The sequence below is a fragment of the Alnus glutinosa genome, chromosome 8 (assembly GCF_958979055.1).
Source record: "Alnus glutinosa chromosome 8, dhAlnGlut1.1, whole genome shotgun sequence".
NCBI lineage: Eukaryota > Viridiplantae > Streptophyta > Magnoliopsida > Fagales > Betulaceae > Alnus > Alnus glutinosa.
The window spans coordinates 21,334,816-21,342,705 of NC_084893.1; positions in this window are offsets into that span (position 1 = coordinate 21,334,816).

Consider the following 7,890-nt stretch of genomic DNA (forward strand, 5'->3'; position numbering starts at 1 on the left):
AATTTTGATCATTCACAAGTTTGATCTTGTCTTACATGCTAGTCTTATGATTTTTTTTTTCTTCCATATAGCATGTTTTTATTGTTTTTAATAATAAAAAAAAAAATTGGGGAGAAAATGCAAGGAATTTTTTTTTTTTTTTCTTTTCTTGGCAAGTCAGATATTGCATGTATTTTTACCTAATACCTCAGTTCATTGCGCATTAATTGACTATACTTTTATATGATTTAGAGTTTATGCCTAAATATCTGCCAAGTTTTTCCTATGCATCTAAATGTTAGATAGTTACTTTCCTCGTGCAATGAAAATGTGCACTATTCAAGGCTCCTTTAAGGTACATCATTTTTCTCTCTGACTTCTTGCTTCTGGAAATTTTAATAAGAGAGATGTTTTTGATAAGATGATCAAATTGACCAACATGCTAGTTGAACCTAGAGCCTAAAAATTCTAGCATTCTCTCTAGGTTGCAGCACCAAAAAGAAACAAGCAGTTATTCTTCCGAATTCCTTGTTATATGCTTATATTCACTGCTTCTGTATTGAGTTAGCTTTATTTCTTGTCCTTCATGGTGCAAGTAAAAATTTTATCTTATCCTTCATGTTTCAAGTAAAACAATAGGTGTTGCATCTTAGGGGGATGTATCAGATGAGGATAGTTAGGCCCTAGTAAATAATAAGGTATGACTTTAGACTAATATTTCTTTGATTTTATCTCTTGTTTAGAAATCCCGGCTGTTTTAAATCATATCAGTGAACTTCATACCTTATTGAGAAAGTCTTTACACATACACGCATTGCATGAGTTGAATAATCTATATAAAATTTCTATATACAGGGAATTTTTGTGCTGATTGAACTCTGAACTCTCTTTTATATCTCTACATATTTTTGAGATACTATCTGACTGCTTTATCAGTTGATTATACATGCGTGTTATGAAGTTGACATTAGGGAAAATAATTTTTCTACAAATTTTCCTTCAGATTTTTTTTTTTAAAGTGAAACGTCCAGACGGGTGCGGCTTAGACGGCCGGACGATCAGGTTACACGTCCGGACGCGCGCAGGCTGTCGCATGCTTATGTGGCAACGCGCGTCCAAACGCGTTAATGATCCATCCGGATGGGGACCCCACAGGGTTAAAACATCACTTTCTCCCTTAGCCGCCGCACTCTCTCCAATTTTTCTTCTCTTTTTGTCTCTTTTGGGTGCAATTTTCTCAATTTTTTCTCATGATTTCTCTGTGATTTTTGTATGTTGTGCATATTTCTCTCCATTCCAGGTACTTTTTCAGTTCTCTTTATTCTTTTCAGTGTTTTATTAATTGTTAGAATATTGAATTTTTTGGAAAATTTGTTTGAGATAAAATATACATATTTGTGATATCTGTTGTGTTAGGGATTATATGTTTTGGTTTCTTTTTGACTGTATTGGGTTGTTTGCTATTTGTAATTTTTGGAAAAGTCCATTTTACTACCGTTATAATACCGGATTTTTTTTGGAACTAACAAGAATCTAATATTTTTGAGAATATTGTTGGCATATCTTGTTGGTTATTTTTGCAAAATCATGTCTGCTGGTAGTCCACAACGCAGGGTACGTCAAAGGACATAAGAAGATGTTGCAGCCTTTAGAGCCAGAATTATGAACAGGGCAGTCATTCCAGAGAGGAATGTCATTCGTGCTGATATTATGGTTGCTCCCCTGAATGATATTCATGAGATTATCCAGACTTCTCACTAGGGCTATCTCCACAACTGTGTTTGTGTTGTACTCACCAGACTGGTCCAAGAATTTTATTCAAATCTTGAGGTGGTACATAATGATGACAATAGGATTGTCCTACAGTCTACCATTGCAAGGCAAATTATTATGGTTGATCCTCAGGTTATCAGCCAGATCATTGGAGTGTCAGTTCTTCAGATTTCTGCTAGTCCTTATAAAGAAGTTGTATTGCCTCCTTCCTTGGATGAGCTCTGGAAATTCTTTCATGCTGTCCCCCAAGGTAAGGAGCGATCTTTTTCTATCAAGATTGGTGCTTTGTCTGCCCCGCACCGCATGCTTTTAAAGATTGTCCAGCACAATCTCTAGCCTATTGTTAGGTGAAGTAATCTGATTCTGAAGAGGGCATAGTTTGTTTATGCCATCTATCTACACTTGCCTTTTTGTCTATGCAAGCATATTATGGGTGTTATGCTAGAGGCTCAAGATGAGAATAATACCGGTCTTCCTTTTGGTTGCCTACTTACTCAGATCATCTTACAGTTTGGCATTGATGTAGCTGGAGAGCCGAAGATGAAGATCCAGGATCCCCTAAGCAAAAAGACCTTGATAAAGTCCAATGCACAACTGAGGCGTGATGATCAGGATGACAACCTTCCGCCACCTCCTATTCTTGTTGAGATGCCAGACATTGCTTCTTCATCTCAGACTACTCTGTCGCCTCCACAGCAGGATGCCGGTTATGCACAGATTTTGGAGGCTTTGGCTTCTCTACAGGGGGGCATGAGCGCTATGCAGCAAGCGATGTCATCTATGCAGTAGGAGGTTCACTCTATTAACATCCGTGTGAAGCAGAACCAGCTAGACATCCATGAGTGTCTCAAGGACCATCATCCATCTAGCAGTAGCAGTGATGACGAGAATGATGCGCCTATGGCTGAGGCTGTTTGAGTTTTCTTTGGTGCTTGGTTTTTCTTTATTTTGAGACATTTTATCTTTCTATTTTTGGATAATTTGTTAAACATTTTAACTCTTGGATATTTATTACTCTGTTTACCCTTGTCTTGCTGAGAGTCTAAGACATTTAGGGGGAGTAATTTATTTGTGGTTTTTCTAATACTCTGTTTTACCCTTTGTCATTTTGTGACAAAAAGGGGGAGTATTTTTTGATTGAACTGGGATTGTATTTTTAACCAGTCAAACGTTTTTGTCCCAGAATGGCCAAAGGGGGAGTTTGTTGGTTTGTAATTGGCTGCATTCTATTGGACAAAATCACTTCCATGTAATGATGTTTTGAAACAGGGATTCAGTTATTTCAGAGTCTTCTTATTCAGAGTTACTTCTAGAAGATTATGCATAGATTCTAAGTTAGAGAAATCGGATCCCTTGCATCCGTTCGGACGACGTGATATTCTGTCCGGACGCTCAACTGTCCAAGCATCATCTGTCCGGACGACGAGAACTTTCCTTCCGGACCTTCCTCTGTGTCGAGAACCTTTGAACTATTCCTGGTTGCATCCGTCCGGACGTTCAGCAACAAGGCCAAATGGCTTTCAGTGTTCGACACGGAAAAGGACTTCGTTCCAAAATACAGATATGGGAAGACAGCTGCAACCGTACGAACGATGTGTGTTCCCGTCCGGACGTTATCCTTGATAAGGTAAGATGTGCATACAAAGTTCAACCGCCCGGACGACATTCTCCATGGTCTGAACGGGCAAGCCTTAATATGGAAATAGTGTGCTGCAGAAGTTCAACCGTCCGGACGACAGACTCCATGGTCCAGACGCTCAAGCCTTAATATCGAAATTGCGTGCAGCTGAAGTGCAATCGTCCGGACACTAGGGCAACACTATCTGGACGCGGCTTTATTCAGGAAAGAATTTCAAGCGAATTTGGAAAGCCGATCGCATAGTTGTTCGTCTGAACTCCCTCAACTACCGTCCGAACGCCGCCTAGGAAATTTAAGTCAAACTGGAATTTGGATTCTTATAGCCTATAAATAGAAGCGCCTAGGCATGTAATTTGTAAGAATTCGATAGTGAATTCCGTAGTGCTTAGAGAGTTTATTTTTAGAGTTATTGTGCTGATCAACTCACTCTCAAGTCGTTGTCAAATGCTGTTGCTATGTTGAAACTGAAATCTATCTTAGGGGTTGGCCATAAGGTTAAGGATTCCATTGAAGAGCCATTTAAGTAGGTTGTTGGGAGGCGTTCGTGTTAGGTTACACGCTAGAGTGCTAGATACAATCGCTGCATCGGGTATGTGAGTGTTATTGTCTATGTACTAGCTTTATCTTCTGAATAGTGGATATCCTGGGTTTGGCTACCCCGGAGTGGTTTTTCTTTTAATTGAGTTTTCACTTTGTCAACAAAATATCTGTCTCTTTATTTTCTGCATTGTGATATTTTGTTGCATACTATTGCACACACTTAATAAATTAGAAGTCCTATAATTTTCACTCTAGATAAACAAAATAAAACAGCTAAACCTTAGTAACTTACAATCTCAAATTTAAGCAAAACGCATAAAGCTTACATAAAAGATAAATCAGCAAATAATAAAAGATAATCCAGCAACAAAAAAACAGAAGCCAAAAGCCATCAAGCAAAATGTCGAGCATAGTAGCACCTTCAACTAATCATCCTCAAGCAAAATCATGGTCTTCTTAATTTTTTTTTCAACAAAAGGGAATGATACAAAACAAAATTATAGTCATAATTTAAACTGATAAATAGAATTTGTAAAAAGCTAAATAAATTAAGAAACGAATGATAGCAATATTACCTCATTCGAGCCTATAACTTTGAGCACCATCAACGAACTTTGAATCATTATCTTTGTCACTACCTATGAATTTTGACTTTAACCAATTTTATGAGCATATCAAAGCTTCAACTGTTCTTGGAGCCAGTGAACTCCAAAAAGGGTCCAACACACGACATCCGTGCTAAAAGCCGACTCTTAAGTAACCATTGTAATAGGTATGGCCAAAACATCTCTTGCTATTTGAACAAGTATTGGAAATTTGGTTGAGTTGACATTCCATCAATTTAAAATATCAAAATTAGCAATCGATTTTCAACATCCTCCATCAAATATCGATCTATCTCTCATTTGTTTTCTATATCACTTTTAGAAGCTGAGTACTTATGAAATTTATTCATGAAATGAAGTGAAAGATTATCACTCTCACTTTCACCTATTATGATTGAGGAACATTTTGGCGATTCACTACTATGTTGAACATGAGATGCACTCCCACCAATGTTTTTGTAGTGATCATATAAGTTGTTAATGTGGTGCCTTAATTTTGTAATCATATGAGTTGCTTGCTCAGCATCGAAAACTTATTTAAACAAAAAATCTAATGAATCCAATTTAGTGTGTGATAATAGCTTAAATGTGCAATTTTTTTTTTAATTAGTATGCATTATCAAACCTTATTTTGTACAAATTCTTGCATTTGATATTAAATTTTTTAGTTTTTTTCAATTACTAATCTTGAGTTTAAATGAATATTAAGAATTTTGTTTCTATAGAAAAGAAAAGAAAAAAGAAATGTATGAGACATACATACGTGGGAGCAAATAAAAAGTCTTTTTGGAGGCAATTTAGACTTTTTTTGGTCTTCGAAATGGTGTTTTAAATTCATGTCACGCGAGTGTTTAAAATAAAGCCAAAGGAAGATAAAATGAAAAAATGAAAAGCCAAAGGAAGATAAAGGTTTGTCTTGTAAATTATAACGTGGAAAGAAGAGCAAAAACAAGAAAGCAAGTTGTCTTTTGTACCAGCTGCCAATTATTTTGTTCAAGGTCAAGTTTGTAATGTGAAAAAAAAAAGAAAAAAAAAAAGAAGAGGACAAAACTGTTTGGAAATTATTATCCCCTAGGATAGATGGGCTCGGATTGTACCATCGGGTTGTGCACAGGTCAAATATACACAATGGCGCTTGGATTATATAAAGGTCGGGTATAACCAAGATCCTTAGAATTTATTAGAACCTTCAATACTTATCAACACAGTCAAATCAAGTCAGAAATCATATCAGATGTCAGCATGGAGCGTCGTGCTTAACATCTACACACATTACCGGACGTCAGAACACCATGACTGGTCATTATTCAAACAAGACCTCCTCTACAAGCCAACGAATGAAAGGGGCCTATATATAATGGTTAAGAGGTATCATGTACGGGATCTGCTCTCTCTCTCTCTCTTCTCACTCTCATGGCTCTTTACTGACTTAGTCATCGGAGGAAGCTTTGCTAGCCAACCTCGGCGGGCCTTTGTTGTCTTGCAGGTGACAGACGAATGAATCTGCACTCTTATGGCTCTCTACTAACTTAGGCATCGGAGGAAGCTTCGCTAGCCAACCCCGGTGGGCCTTTGTTGTCTTGCACGTCACAGGCGAACAAATCTGAGGCTGCCACATCACTAGACCGGAAACTGCATCAGCAAAAAACAAAAAAGATATTGAAACAAAGACCAGTGAGAAACAATTTTTGGCTCTTTCAAAGAATTGTGGAGCGCGTAAGATAATTTTTTCGTGCAAAAATAGGAAGGAACACGCTTTCTTTCATTCTGAAAAATATAAAGAAACAAAAGCAGAAGGAGAGACAGCTATAAGAACCTTAGTTTTGTTTTACAGTCCGAATGCCCCAGCCTTGGTGAAAAAAAGACACAGTATACATTCTTCTGAGAAGAGGATTGGTTAGTATTTTGTCTTGCCTTCTATAATCCTGCTTCAATCGTAATACCATGCAAGTATAAGAGACAAATTTTGTCTCAGCAGTTGTGTCTGAATTCCGCTGGGAGAGAAAGAACGCAACAACCATGAGGCTTTACGTGGTTGGGTGTAAAACAAAAGAAAATAGGAAAAACAAGTTGAAGTGTATGTGGGTGGCAAGCTGTGTGGAAAGAACATAACCAAAAAAAAAAATTGCACGAAGTCCTTAAAAAAGAAGGGGTGCTGGACGTGAAAGTCTCTCAAGTTTTTGGTAACGCAGTTTCTCTCTCTCTCTCTCTCTCTCTCCATTGGGCCTGCAACATTTTTAATCTCTTTAGTTTTTATCTTTTATTTTATTTTGTGGGTTTAATGTTCAGCACTTTAATGATGGAATTTATTTCCATGGTTATGAGTAGCTAATCTTTTAGCTAGGGCTATGGGAGAAGCCTAACATTTTTATTATGTATTATTGAAACTATTTTGGATGTTCTTAGATTTATGATTGAATTGTTGGGGATGATTTTAAATTTGATAAAAATTTAATGTTGACAAGTTTATTTTAGGGGTAATTACCTTTTTCCCCCATGAACTACCAAAAAATGCACAATGCCCCCATGAACTACCAACTCGACCAAAATAGAGCATTCAACTACCAAAGACAATCATTTTCCCCCCTTCCGTCAGTCAAAGAGGTTAAAACAAACGGTCAACGGGTCATGTGCCGCTTTATATGGGGGCATGTTGGAAGATGATGGTAGTTCATGGGGGGAAAAGAGGAAGATGATGGTAGTTCATAGGGGGAAAAGAGGAAGAAAATGAGGGTAAAACGGCGTGTGACTAACAGAAGGGGGGAAAATGGTTATCTTTGGTAGTTGAATGCTCTATTTTGATCGAGTTGGTAGTTCATGGGGGGCATCGCGCATTTTTTGGTAGTTCATGGGGGGAAAAGGTAATTACCCCTTTATTTTAATTCATTATGATTTTTGTTTATATCAAATGTTTACTTTATTTGATTCGTTATGATTCGAATTTATAATGAATGCTTAATCTCTCTTAACATATCATTGAACTCAAGTTTTTAATCAAACTCATGCTCAATCAACTTTATTTTCAATTAGTGCGTGATTGTTTTATCTTCCGATTAGGAGAGTTGATTCCCTACCTAGTTGAGGGAAAAAAAGGTCTTGAAAATATGTAATAGAATATTAGGTGGATCCTCAAGGCCCTAGTGCTTTTCCCATTAATTTTCCTTAACTCTATTTTACTTGTTAATTTAATCTCTCCATTGCTCAACTTCTTAGTGGAAAAACAACAATCAACTTGTTTTATTATTTTTTTTCCTGTACGATAATAGAAATTTTACTTGAATGTCTATCATTTCTTAATGATCGACCTCGATCTAACCGATAACTTTATTACTTGTAATAGCCTGCACTTGAGTT